Genomic DNA, 15,148 nt, shown 5'->3' on the forward strand with positions numbered 1-15,148 from the left:
TTTACAATTTACGGTCACTCAAACTGCAGTTGACTTTTAGATCAAAATTTTGGTTGAGAATTAAAAATTTGTTCTTCGACAATTGTTGTTTGCCTCCCTGCCATTTATAGTTTGGAATACATTATACAAAATAAGTTGTGCAGCTACAACCTGATTGAGATACCAATTTATGTCACGTTCCAAACATAATCTATTAAATGTGACACCTAGCATGCTCAGAATATCATCAGAGAGCATGGGGTGGGGAAATCTTGAACAGAGCAATTAGGCGGGAAAACGTTCTGAATTCCCAACACTTAACATCACTTAACGGCTCAAGCATCCGCGAGTCTCAGCCGATGAAGGACCGGACTGTGATGGGAGACCTCGCGTCCTGCCCTGGGGTGGGATCGCGTCCTGACCTGCCATCTTATGATGCCGAAGCGGTCTCGGTAGACAAGATCTTGGTGCGGAACCTTCAGAGTATATATGTATATATTTACACACTCACCGCAACTCCGGGTCTTGCCTGCCCCGATCCACAGCAGCGCCGCGATCGGTGCACATTCCTCGGCGTGTTCATCAACCATCCCCTGCATGCGCGCATCTCTCCCCCTCGCACTCATCCGCACACCCTATCCCTCCGGCGATCCCTCATCGGCCTCCCCCGCTAAAGAGGCGTGGTGTGTGCGGTGGGATCTTCCCGCAGTCTCGCACCGCCACGGGCCGGGCTGCGGGTCCTGGGTGCGGGCTCGGTTCACCGGTGGGGTCGGAAGAAGAAAATCAAATGGAGGAGGCCGGGCTGAGGCGAAAGAACATAATTCCGTTTAGATGTTGCATTCTGGGGGGTAAGGGGGGGTGTATTTACATTGACGGTCAGTGTCGAGGAAGAAGAGGAATGGTTGGTTTACGGTGAGAAAAGGGTCGATGGATTTGGGCAACGAGAGAGTGGTGCGATTGGGGTGAGGTTGAGAGGTAAAGCATTTACAGGAGAAGCGAGAGGTTTATTGTAGTTTGGGGTAAAGGAGAATGTTTAGTTGAGTTTAATAGGTCGAGTTCGAGTGAGCTTCGGAGGGTTGTCATGTTTAGGGGGGTTAAGTGGTCCGGTGAGCTTGACATGGCTGTGGGCTAGGCCCTATACCTAATGTTTATTAGTGGATGGAAGTCTCGTCGAGGAAGGTAAGCCAAACGTTTGCTCCGGTTTATTAACTTGTGGTCAACGACGATGTTCACTTTATGAGGTGAGTCGTGAGGGCGAACAATGATCATCGATGGCTGCTCTAGTCATGGCGGCAACATTTGTATCTCATGCGATGGTATAGCCAGCACAGCATCAGGAGCCCCCCGAGAGGCATCGTCGAGAGTGCCAGCACCTGGGATGGAGTGGGGTCTGTGGGAAGGTCGCTGCGAGATCAAGAATCTATGGTTTGAGGTCCTAAGCGAGGCAACTGTAGGATGAGTGCTCCGGTTTTTTCCTCCTATTGAAGAAGACCTTTGCATCTTCAGATTGGTGTGAAGCAGTTTCGTGGCTATTGGGCACAACCCTGGACGGGTCGCCACTCCGACGCAGCATACCTGAACGGCTCGTTCATCCCAGCAAGCTGGCGCTCATTTTTCTGACCTTTGAAGGATGGCAGGCTGAATCGACTCACTTGGTGTTAATTCAACTAATGACGGGGGCTTGAACTCTGGACCCTGAGACCTCAAGCCAGCCACCTTAACTGTTAAGCAAACATCAGGCCTTGCCTGCGATTGAGGAGGGGAAAAACTTTAAGAATCGCTGCTTGCGTCTCCCGAGAGTGTTGGTTGGTACCAAATGGTTCTCTTCCCCACAAAACTCCCTGATATCTCTGTCATTCCCAAAGCCGGAGCAGAGCTCTCCCTGTTTCTCTTTAATGGCGAACTTCTTCAGCTCCAAGTGACGCAACACATTGCTGCAAAGCAAGAGATTATGCATTTCTTGAGTTGGCAACCTTTAATCCCCGACCCTGTATGACCAATTCGCATTCAATCGTCCTGCACCTTCCTCTCCTTCGCTTTACCTCGTTTAATACCTGACTGAAACAAAGTGCCTTCTTGGTTATGGAGTCGGATTTAATTTCAACTTTGGTTGTTTGTGGGCTCATCGTCCATGAGAGATTTCCTCGTTCCAGCATGAGCACGAACTACATCATCGTAGACCACGACCATTCAGACCCCTCTCTAATCCCCCCCCCCCCGAACCTTCTTCTATGCAGCCATTGTGGACTTTTAAAATAATGCATTCGAAGCATACAATGTGTGAATCTTTTGGAAGAGATTTGAGTTCAGAGGTTATGGAACCACCTGCTATAATATTCGTCACAATATTCCAAACCGTGCTTTGTAGACCAGGAGCCCAGAAGGTGTATTCAAGTGAAAAGCGCCGAAGCAACTGACCACGTGGGTTGAAAGGGTTCTACCCCCACATCACAAAAATGCATTGCTGCCGGGTCAGGGCCGGTGCCTTCCCGCCCAAATCGCCCAAAGTAAGGACGCCATTACCGAAAATCCTATTTTCATCAATATCTGGACAACTATACATGGGAGTATCACAAATCTGGTGTCTACACCCATGTTTTCATGGTCAATCATTACAAAAATGCATTGCTGCCGGGTCAGGGCCGGTGCCTTCCCGCCCAAATCGCCCAAAGTAAGGACGCCATTACCGAAAATCCTATTTTCATCAATATCTGGACAACTATACATGGCAGTATCACAAATCTGGTGTCTACACCCATGTTTTCATGGTCAATCATTACAAAAATGCATTGCTGCCGGGTCAGGGCCGGTGCCTTCCCGCCCAAATCGCCCAAAATAGGGACGCCATTACCGAAAATCCTATTTTCATCAATATCTGGACAACTATACATGGGAGTATCACAAATCTGGTGTCTACACCCATGTTTTCATGGTCAATCATTACAAAAATGCATTGCTGCCGGGTCAGGGCCGGTGCCTTCCCGCCCAAATCGCCCAAAGTAAGGACGCCATTACCGAAAATCCTATTTTCATCAATATCTGGACAACTATACATGGCAGTATCACAAATCTGGTGTCTACACCCATGTTTTCATGGTCAATCATTACAAAAATGCATTGCTGCCGGGTCAGGGCCGGTGCCTTCCCGCCCAAATCGCCCAAAATAAGGACGCCATTACCGAAATCCTATTTTCATCAATATCTGGACAACTATACATGGCAGTATCACAAATCTGGTGTCTACACCCATGTTTTCATGGTCAATCATTACAAAAATGCATTGCTGCCGGGTCAGGGCCGGTGCCTTCCCGCCCAAATCGCCCAAAATAAGGACGCCATTACCGAAATCCTATTTTCATCAATATCTGGACAACTATACATGGCAGTATCACAAATCTGGTGTCTACACCCATGTTTTCATGGTCGATCATTACAAAAATGCATTGCTGCCGGGTCAGGGCCGGTGCCTTCCCGCCCAAATCGCCCAAAGTAAGGACGCCATTACCGAAAATCCTATTTTCATCAATATCTGGACAACTATACATGGCAGTATCACAAATCTGGTGTCTACACCCATGTTTTCATGGTCGATCATTATAAAAATGCATTTCTCCTTAGCCAGGGTTGTGTCTTTCCCACCCAAAAGCACCCAAAGTGCCCAAAGTAAGGAAACCATTGCTGAAAATCCTATTTCCCTCAATATCTGGACAACTATACATGGCAGTATCACAAATCTGCTGTCTACACCCATGTTTTCATGGTCAAACATTACAAAAATGCATTTGTCCTTGGTCAAGCCCAAAAGCGCCCAAAGTAAGGATACCATTGTTAAAAGATCATACTTTCCTAAGTATCTGGAAAACTATACATGATAATACCATATGCAAAAACAGTGTTTGGACTTTAAACACTTTTCTAAACACTATCTTGCACCACGTTTCTAAACATGTTTAAATTTATGCTAAACATGTTTAGGAAGTTGATGGCTTGTGTTTATTAAACAGACGGTGTTTATGAATTTGACATTTGTGTTTAGGTTTTAAACATTTTTAGAAACGTTGTGCAAGAAAAGTGTTTAAAGTCACAAATGACGTATCTACACCCATGTTTTCATGGTCAGTCATTACATTGACAACATTTACAGTGTTTAAAATATCTAGTTCACCATGCATTACCCCAACAATGGTGTATTATGTTATTTCCATCCAACTTGTGTCCTTAACTCACAGCTTGCAGAGTCATTGTCCTTCAGAAGGAAAATAGTACTGTTCAATGACACTAGTCACCTTTTGATACAAACAATGGCATGCAGAACTTCCACCCAATTAGATGAGCTGATGGTTGTAGTAAACAAAGCCTGTAGTCACTGTGCTGCCCTCTAAAGTTGTTGTTTTTTTACTACGGATACCCAGATGTGTCCAATTTAATTTAATAATTTGGTATTATCACCATCTTCTGTGATCATGGTCACGTTTTTTTTCCACAGTCATTAAGCTGGCAGAATTTTTTTTTCTGCTGTGGCGTCCATTTTGGAAGCCATTTTGGCCACCATATTGAATTTTGGCAGGTGGATACTCAGAAACATTGGAAATAATGGTAAATTTGAATTATTTGATCCCATAAACCTACCCATTGGCACCAAAATAACTGTACTAGATGCTGTACTAGAATCTGAGATATAGTTATTTTTATGTAAAAATGGCAGACATTGTGAAATTCAAAATGGCCACCATTGGAATAATAGAAAAAAAATGACACCAACCCAGCTGTGTTCCTTGGGGTTTAAGGAAATCAAAAACATTGGTGCAACTAGTATAGCAAATTTTGCAATAAAATCGAGACGTGTTACATAACACCATGTACGGTACAATATAATACACCATTGTTTAGATAATACATGGTGAATTTAGTCATTTTTAAAGCACTGCAATTGTTGGCAATGTAATAATTGACCATTAAAACATGGGTGTAGACACATCATTTGTGATATTCTCATGTATAGTTTTCCAGATATTGAGGAAAGTAGGATTTCAGCAATTGTTTCCTTACTTTGGGCGCTTTTGGGCAGGAAAAATATGACCCTTACTAAGGCGAAAACTGCATTTTTGTAATGTTTGACCATGAAAACATGGGTGTAGACAGCAGATTTGTGATACTCCCATGTATAGTTGTCCAGATATTGAGGGAAATTGGATTTTCAGCAATGGTTTCCTTACTTTGGGCACTTTGGGTGCTTTTGGGTGGGAAAGACACAACCCTGGCTAAGGAGAAATGCATTTTTATAATGATTGACCATGAAAACATGGGTGTAGACACCAGATTTGGGATACTGCCATGTATAGTTTTCCAGATATTGATGAAAATAGGATTTTCGGTAATGGCGTCCCTATTTTGGGCGATTTGGGCGGAAGGCACCGGCCCTGACCCGGCAGCAATGCATTTTTGTGATGTGGGGGTAGAACCCTTTCAACCCACGTGGTCAGTTGCTTCGGCGCTTTTCACTTGAATAAACCTTCTGGGCTCCTGGTCTATTGAGGGATGGCATGATGGGATGGGAACGAACAGTGTTTTTCGCAGTAGTTGGGCAATCTAACTCAATTATCAAAATAACTTGTACTGGAAATCTTCGGTTTAGATAATATCAAGGGAAGGAAAATTCTTACAATAGAAACAAACTGAACTTTCAGTAGGGTCTCGGCTGGTGAATATTCGCTCAAGAAATAGTCATGCGGTATGGAGATTGGGGAATTATTGAGGGATCTGGCATTGTCTGTTCTTATGAACATATTGTTGTTTTATGCCACGGAGGTCAAATCCATCACAAAGTCCAATGAGCATGGCAACCCGACAGTGGCAGTCTCCTCTTCTGGTTGAACTTTTGGCAGAGGACACATTTGCCTCCATTTGAACATACCTTGTGAATATTAGCAGATGGGTCAACCAGCTTGAAATCAACTTAAAATGACCACGGTGTATGTTTTCCACCTGGTCTAGTCAATCAAGTCCTTAGATGTGTAGTTATTACTCCCGCTTTCATGTGAAATTATAAGATTGCTTGGCTGACATGAGTAGGAATGGCCGTTGTGATAGGACTAGATCAAACCCACAAAGAAATCCAGTTGCTGAGGTTTACAGAACTGAAAAGTGAATTCTGAGCTTCTCAAACATTCAAAAAATTGGAACATGGAATGGAAGGTAAATTAATCAGGGAACGTTAGATGTTATAAAGAGAGAAATGGACACAACAAGAACTGATATTTTGTGGATTAATGAACTTAGAATCTCCGGGTGTGGGGCATTTTCAATCTGACAATTACAGATTTCAATCAGGAATCAAAATGGCGGTTTGTGGAGTCAGCCGTCATACCGCCGTAATGACATCACATCACCCCTGTCATGAGACCAGATCCTCAGCTCTGATTTCTGTATGTTTGAGGGGACATACACACATACATACGTGCATACATAGGGACAGACAAACACTGTTTTAGGCGGCTTTGCCCGATGGGCTACGCCGTAAAAATTGGGGCCTAAGGGGATTTATTGAGGGGATGAGCCCCCAAAATAGGTACTTGCTCTCTTCTCCAAAACTACACACACGATTTTGACAAAACTTGACCACAATCTTCATCACCCTCCTCAGTATCATCATTCTATCAGTTGAGTGTCCAGAGGTATTGCCCCTATTTTTGAGGTCTTGGTATTAGGTCATTTTCTTGATTTCTGTGTTGTTTAGGCCAAAATCTCTGGAAACTGAAACCTCAATTAGTCATGCCGTTTTTTGATTTTTATACCTAATATGATACCCAGTCACAATGCTTTGTTTTCTTTGTTCATGCTTGATGGGATCATCAGGTCGTCCGTGAGCATTACTTCCTTTTTCTCAATTATTGATTTTGGTTCATGTTTCCATGAATTTTCTGGAACTGGGATATTGTACTTTCTATTTCTATCTTGCAAAACTTACACCTGCCCGATTGACTCAGTCACGCCATTTTCTTAAAGCCATTGGTGTGGTGTCCTTGGTCTTGGGCATTTATTATGATTTGTTCTCCATCCCAGTTGAGCTGACCTCTTCTTAGCAATTCCAAAGAGCCTTCTTTGTCAATGCCCAATCTGTCCAACTCTTTTTATACCTCCCTGCTCTTTTATTGTTCCCCCAGTTGTCGGTGTATACCTGTAGATATTTCGTTCTATATTTTTATTTTGTCTTTTTTTGCAATCATTAGGCCACGCACACAAAGCAAAAAGCCGGGTTAAGCAATATTGGTTCATGTTCTTCAGTCCGTCTGTCTTGTCTTTTCAGTTTATGATCGAGGAACAGCTTACGTAAATCGAATGTTATATTTTGAACATTAATTGGAACATTAATATGAAGACAAGTTTTTCGCTTTACCTTCCCTCGACTCAGAATTTATCCCGATCGTACATGTGCAGAGAGGAGTGAGATAATATTTTTACTCTGTCTGCCTGCCTGGCAATCAAACAAAATTGAAAATCATTCCAAACATGAAGCTTACTGTTGTTAAAGGACGTTGTAAAGGACACACCTAGCAGGCACAAATAACTAATGTAACAGGAAAGATAGGGTGGTGTAATCGACACTGGGAAATGCCGATAAAAACTGGAATTTTTTTTATTTACATGCCTTTAATTTAAACCTTTATTTAAATTGAATTATATATTTTAACACTTCAACACAAATTGCCTTCATCATAGTTGTAAGAACCTCCCGTCTTACATTAGACCTATTTCAATTAAAACAAGAAAGAACAATCAGAGATTGCAGACCCTCGCCAGGACGTGTTTTTCGTGGTTTTTAAAGCTTTTGGGTTAAAACAAATATGACGGCCGAACCACGTCATTGATGACGTCATCATTCGGTTTTTTTTCTCCACTAATTTATTCCTAGATTATGCTCAAGAAATTTCATCTTGATCGGATGAAGTTTTGTACTTGTCGAATTATGACGTCATAATGGAGGCACCTATGACATCATCATTAACATATTTTATTCCACATGGAGAGTTCTTTACAATGACCCATGTCTCAATTTTTTCTATGCAGCGCTTTCAGAGATATAGAGGTGCAAATGTTTTCGGTTTTTCCAAGATGGCGGCTGTACCACGTGACCTATGACGTCATACTTATCATAAAAAAATTATACACGTGGAGTTGCACCAATGGTGAAAATTTCCTGTCAATCGGACCAACGGTTGCAAAGAAAATCATATTTATTCTGTGCGGACAAACAAACAGACAAACAAACAGACAGACAGACGGACTCAAATGCAATACCCTCTCCTCTGGCGAGGGTAAAAATATAGGTTCAATCTGGTGGTATATCAGGATGACGTTCGGGAATGCTTCTGGACTACTTCAAGCACTAAAATTTGGTTTAAAATTTGGAAAAAATTATTTTATTAAAATTGAAGTAACTGTGGATTATCGTGTCCGATGAACTCTCGAGTTTGGGCTGATTCATTGCTGTTTCAGTTTCATGTGTGACATCTTCTATTCGCACCTGTTTTTGGAAATGTTTTAATTGGTGGTTTAGGGATTCCTACTCTGGTTTGCTATCTTTGTATTTGCATACAAATTGCAATCTGTAGTCTGTTGAACTTTTCACGTATTCAGCCAATCCTACAGTTGTCATTGTGTGCACTCGGTTGAGTTCCATCAGGCCGCCAGTCTACGTCTTTCTCGTCTCGGCAGGTACATTCTCGGGATGCATTGGTTTTTGGCTAACATTTTGTGGATAGTGAGGAGGTCCTCGTTTTGATATCTAGCTTGTTTATTGCAGCTTGTGGTCAGGTTACTGTCCCGTAGCTGTACTGGGACACTGGTGCTGCCAGTTAGTTAATGGCTTTGATTTTGTTTCTCGGGGTGAGATATGTTTTCAGGATCAACAACCCGTATGTGTAAGTCTGAAAATCCGAAGAAAAAAAAAAATCAAGACTGGGCCAATGTCCAACAAATTTTGCATATGTGATGCATTCCCAGTGGGAACGGGTATTAGAAGTTTAAAATCAAATAAACCCTTTGAATTAATAACTCTGCATAATTATTACCATACTGTCCAAATACCTTTGACAATGCTGTGGAGTCCAGGATGTCATAATTTATTGGTGTCTAGACTCACAATCTCATATGATGTGATTATGACATGTTCTATTGGTCATTGCACGGTTGTTTGCATGGTCTTGTACTGAATAGGGAGGATGTAGTTGTGCAGTATGTAGTGCAGTTGTGCTGTACTTTGTACTGTCATAATGCACTCATGTTAAGTGCAGTGCTGTGTTAGGGCAGTGTATATACAGTAGTGTGGTGGTTGGAATAAAGTGAGAGTGATGTGCTGGTGATGGTTGTGGTAATGATTTATGCAACGATACGTCAGTAGTGTAAGCGAATGCAGGTAGCGGTGTGTTCAGCCATATGGTGGTGCTGCAGTGGTGGAGTAGAATCCATGGTTTTTTGATGGAAAAACATGGCACTTCGTTACCCATGTAGCAGCACGTGAAAAGGCCTATTAAAAGGCCTATTAGCACCACTCTGCAACACAAAAGACTCGTTGCTTCTCGCAGGGTCGTCAGATGTCACGTGCAGACCATGTAGACGAGACGGATTTCTGAGAAATGTGAATGTTAGGTGCGTTTTGGGGTAAAAGTTGGGAACCTCACTTTCTAACATAAGTAGGGTATGGTGAATTCGATTAACCCGGTTCCCAAGCCGAATTTTGAGTTTTGGACCTTCTAATTAGCATAAACAAAATGGCCACCAAATTGCCATTTTTGGACAATTTATTTGAACAAGCATTTACATATCATGTATATACATGCAGCTCTTTTACTTTAACTTTACAACTTTTACCCCAAAATGCACCTAGAAGCTTATACATGGCCGTTTTCCATCAATCCATCTAGTCTAATGTGAGCATGCCTTCCGCGAAGGACCTGATGTCTGTCATCAGGACCAAAATTAGATGTTCATCATTCTCTACTCACCTGATACCATCATTTGTAATTTGATACAAATATCGGTTTTTTGTTAGGCCTAATGTTTTGGGTGCATTTCACGTTTGCTTTAACAGATGCCGATCGCACTTGCCAACCCAAAGGTCTATTACCGCCACATGTCAGGTCTCATGTTCTTGCAGATCGCTCACGCGCCCTTTCCATTACTGTGTGCCCAGGCCTATTTAAACGTGTCTCGGATGGAGGGTGAAGGAAGACCTCCTCTTCAGAGCTGTCCCCATAGTAGTAGGCCCCAACGAAGCCCCACAAACAAGTTCCTCGGATTGTCATCTGTCTTTCATCAACTGGCAGAACAGAGGTACCGTGCCACCTTTTGTTTTTTCAATCTTTCCATCCCACCCCATTCTCCCGCATACCCATCATGAACTATCTCCTCTTCTTCGCAACATTCAAAATCGTCCAATGCAATTTTTTTTTTCAAATTCTGTGTCAAACTTCTCCCGCCCCACCCCACCCCACCCCCCCAAATCCCTTCCCCACAACCTCTTTTTCTTCTCAATCCCAATTATTCTCTCTCAGACTCCTGCAACAAATTAAATACAATAGAAGAACCACTTTTCGAGGCCATTTTCCCCCACAGAGCAGGGGTTGGCCTTTTTCGGGCACCCTGGTCCCCTTTTTTAAGGCAATGTTTTATGGCCGGATGCCCTTCCTTGTGCCAACCCTGTTGGTCACCTCTTGCGACACACAGGGAATTACCAGTGAACTGGAGCTCAATTTGCCAGGCTGAGTTGACAGGATGTGGCAACCCCCCTGGTGTTAATTCAGCAATCGACCAGGATTCGAACCCAGGATCCTCGGATCCCAAACCTGCACCCTAACCGCTAAGCCAACACCAGGCTAACCATTAAACCATTAAATACAATCTATAAAAAAAAAAAATTCTTCCCTCCATGAAGCAGCTTCGATTTCCATGATATCCAAACCATCCGGCAAAGGTAGAGGCAGCCACAACCTTACTTAACATTCCTTCGTGTGCGCACTCCATGATCCATATTACAGTGTCAAACTGTTTACTCACACACGTCATTGATAAACACGCCATACTGTAATAGAACCACACCCTTATATGGCATGAGGATAAATGGAGAACATGTGTGCGAAAATGACACGCCTGGGCCTATATCAGAATCCCCAAATGCCTGTGTTAGTCCAGCGTGGTTGTGCGCTCCACCACTGAACTCATCTCGATGGGATGCTAAGATGGCCTGTTTGGCCACGAGGTCTCACACAGTTCTCTTTTCTTTCAGCGACATGAATTATAGATAGCGAGCTGGCACTGCACGTGTTAGTTGCACGCGTGTATCCACTTGCTAGTGTCAAACCACGATCTTGTCTCTTTCCTTTTGTGTCGCTGCGCAGGAGCTAAAAGGAGATGAAGGCAAAGCTGAAAGCTGGCACTCACTTATGCCAGCCATCTCTCTCACATCAAGATAAGAACTGGGCCTGTGCAGGAATCTTCCAAGATATACTTCTCAATTTTACAGAGACCTATCATGAAACCATTGCCATGCTCAGCTTAACAGCCCCCCCCCCCCCCCTCTTCCCACGCCTCCTCCCCCCAAGCCCTCTCCCTCCCACACATCTCCCTGCTCTTAAATGTTGTGTGCTCTCAATTGTTTGTGTGCTTCCCCTTCTCTTGTCTTCCGCTCCCTCTTTTTATATATTTTGTTTGTCTGGTTAATTTGTTTGTTAAGTAAATGTCAGCTCTTTCACGAGCCTCGATTCAGTATACAAAAAAAAAAAAAATCTCACATTTTATTTATTCTTTTCATTTTGAAAAAACAAAATTTCATCGTTAAGATCCATTCAACACCCACCATGGATTTCGTTCACTTTTGTGCTTCCAGAAAACAGGTTGTACACACCCAGCTCCATTGTGTTTCCGAATACGCCCTGACTGCGGCCCATCTGAATGCGTATCCTTACATCCGATAAATCTAGACATTGAAGTGGTGATTCGATTAATTACTTGGCAAAAAAAAAAAAAAAAATTGCAAGTATGTTGATCACTCCGGTTTGTGTGTGTTTGTTTGTGTGTGTGTTTGTTTGTGTGTGTGTTTGTTTGTGTGTTTGTTTGTGTGTGTGTCCGCTCACTTATACTTGCCTATCGGTCACAATTTTAAACCGATCTTCACGAAACTTTACCAAATGGTAGAGTTCGTGGTCCGACAAAATCCTATATATTTTTGGGGTCAAAATGTCAACATAGGCCAAAGGTCAACCACTTTTTTCAAATTTCTAAAATCCTCAATTTTCATCCCATTGACTTGAAATTTGAATAGGATATACATATCGGTAAACTGAATTCAACCACCAACTATTTTTGAGATCAGCATAGGCCAAAAGGTCAACATAGGCCAAAGGTCAACAACCATATCAAATTTCTAAAATCCTCAATTTTCATCCGATTGACTTGAAATTTGAATAGGATTTACATATCGGCGAACTGAATTCAACCACCAACTATTTTTGAGATCAACATAGGCCAAAAGGTCAACATAGGCCAAAAGGTCAACATAGGCCAAAGGTCAACCACTTTTTTTCAAATTTCTAAAATCCTCAATTTTCATCCGATTGACTTGAAATTTGAATTGGATATACATGTCGGCGAATTGAATTCAACCACCAACTATTTTTGAGATCAGCATCGGCCAAAAGGTCAACATAGGCCAAAGGTCAACAACCATTTCAAATATCTAAAATCCTCAATTTTCATCCGATTGACTTGAAATTTGAATCGAATTTACATGTCGGCAAACTGAATTCAACCACCAACTATTTTTGAGATCAGCGTAGGCCAAAAGGTCAAGATAGGCCAAAGGTCAACCACTTTTTTCGAATTTCTAAAATCCTCAATTTTCATCCGATTGACTTGAAATTTGAATCGAATTTACATATCGGCTAACTAAATTCAACCACCAACTATTTTTGAGATCACCATTGGCCAAAAGGTCAACATAGGCCAAAGGTCAACAACAATATCAAATTTCTAAAATCCTCAATTTTCATCCGATTGACTTGAAATTTGAATAGGATTTACATATCGGCTTACTGAATTCAACCACCAACTATTTTTGAGATCAGCGTAGGCCAAAAGGTCAATGTCGGCCAAAGGTCAACCACTTTTTTTTAATTTCTAAAATCCTAAATTTTCTTCCGATTCACTTGAAATTTGAAGAGGATTTGCATATCAGCTGACTGAAACCAACCACCAACTATTTTTGAGGTCAACATAGGCCAAAAGGTCAACATAGGCCGAATTTCTAAAATTGTCAATTTTCTCAGATTAACTTAAACTTTGAAGATGATTTGCATGTCAGGTCACTGAATTCAACCACAAATTATTTTTGAGGTCAAAAGTATTCTCCACTGAGTGGCATTCTACTTTGTACTGTTTTGCCAAGTGTCGCTCGATGAGTGATTTTTCATTTGTTTGTTTATGCAAGTATGTTGATCACTTCGGTTTGAGTGTGCGTGTGTGTGTTTGTGTGTTTGTCTGTCCGCTCACTTATACTTGCCTACTGGTTGTTTTTAACCGATCTTCACGAAACATCACCAAATGGTAGAGTTCGTGGTCCGATAAATTCCTATATATTTTTGAGGTCAAAAGGTCAACATAGGCCGAGGGTCAACCACTTTTTCATATTTCTAAAATCCTCAATTTTCATCCAATTGACTTGAAATTTGAATAGGATTTTCATTTCAGCTAACTGAATTCAACCACCAACTATTTTTAAGATCAGCATAGCAGAGAAAAAGGTCAACATAGGCCAAAAGGTCAACATAGGCCAAATTTCAAAAATTGTCAATTTTCATCCGATTAACTTAAACTTTGAAGACGATTTGCATATCAGGTCACTGAATTCAACCACTAATTATTTTTGAGGTCAAAAGGATGCTCTACCGAGTGCCATTCTACTTTGTTCTGTTTTGTCAAGTGTCGCTCTATGAGTGATTTTTTCATCTGTCTGTCTGTCTGTGCACAGGATATCTCAAAAGGTTATGGACGGATTCAGACGGAATTTGGTGGAGAGGTTGGCTGTGTGACAAGGACAAAATGATTAGATTTTGGTGAAGATCTGGATATGCATCTGAATCGAATATTTTTTTAAAGTTGATTCCTCAATATTGAGAGATCGGGCAAAAACGATATATTGCACAATATCTCAAAAAGTTGTAGACGACGAAACTTGGTGGAGAGGTTGGGTGTGTGACGAGGAAGAATTGTTTCAGTTTTGGTGAACATTTGTATGCGAATCTGCATCAGACAATTTTTAAGTGATTCTTCACCATTGAGTGATAGGGCAAAAAATGATATATAGCATGATATTTCAAAAAGGTGTGGATGGATTATGACAAAACTAGGTGGATGAGTTTGTTAGGTGACAAGAACGAGCCGATTAGATTTTGGTTCAGGTCCGAATCCAGATCTGACCTATCAGTGGATACAAAACATAAACTGTTTAGCCTGGCAGAGGTATGTGCTCTACGGAGTGCTATTCTAGTTTATAATAGGACCACCTAATTTTTACATCATATTTGGCCTAATAAGGAAGCAGCTTGAACTTGGCATTACCAGCTAATGCATTTTTGCTTTGCAAGTCTGTTAGGTTTGGAGGTGCGAATAGAAAGCTGCTGACAGCAAATGAAGTACGTGCCAGGATCAAACAACTTGCCAATAGACAACTTGGCCTCAAGCCAGTGCTCAGGGCATCAAGCACAGGCCTGATGCCTTTGTAGGCTTATTTACTAACGTTGAGCCAACCTGTCAAGCAGATTCTCAGTAGGGGCAAATAATCAAGGGCTTAATTAAATGACGTAAATCAAGTCAATTAAGTGAAAAAATCCTTGAACCAACCTCGTATTTTGAATCAAACCTCATAATGTCTACATAAACTGTACTTAATCACTCGGTTGAGGACTTTGATACATCACCAGTAGAGCAATCCAACTTTTACTCATCGCCATCAGTTGTGAAAACAATGCCAACACTCCTTCCAGTTCCACTGGGCTTTCAAACACTAAAAGGACAAACTGCAGCACCACAAAACACACCGTGTCTCATCTTAAGTACATACAGAAAAGTCTACCGTGGGACCAGCACGACGACTCAGAGGTCCGCAACACAGCTC

The 15,148-nt window shown here is 41.9% G+C and overlaps 1 long non-coding RNA gene across 1 annotated transcript; it reads left to right on the top strand.

Annotated features, from left to right (window-relative positions):
* Positions 1–757: 757 nt before the first annotated feature.
* Positions 758–11,927, top strand: LOC137437318 (uncharacterized). The gene is made up of 3 exons (XR_010986457.2): positions 758–891; positions 10,172–10,311; positions 11,376–11,927. It is a non-coding gene; the product is annotated as an uncharacterized LOC137437318 (long non-coding RNA).
* Positions 11,928–15,148: the final 3,221 nt, after the last annotated feature.

This window comes from Myxine glutinosa, chromosome 12 (genome assembly GCF_964187855.1).
Source record: "Myxine glutinosa chromosome 12, kmMyxGlut1.1, whole genome shotgun sequence".
Classification (NCBI taxonomy): domain Eukaryota; kingdom Metazoa; phylum Chordata; class Myxini; order Myxiniformes; family Myxinidae; genus Myxine; species Myxine glutinosa.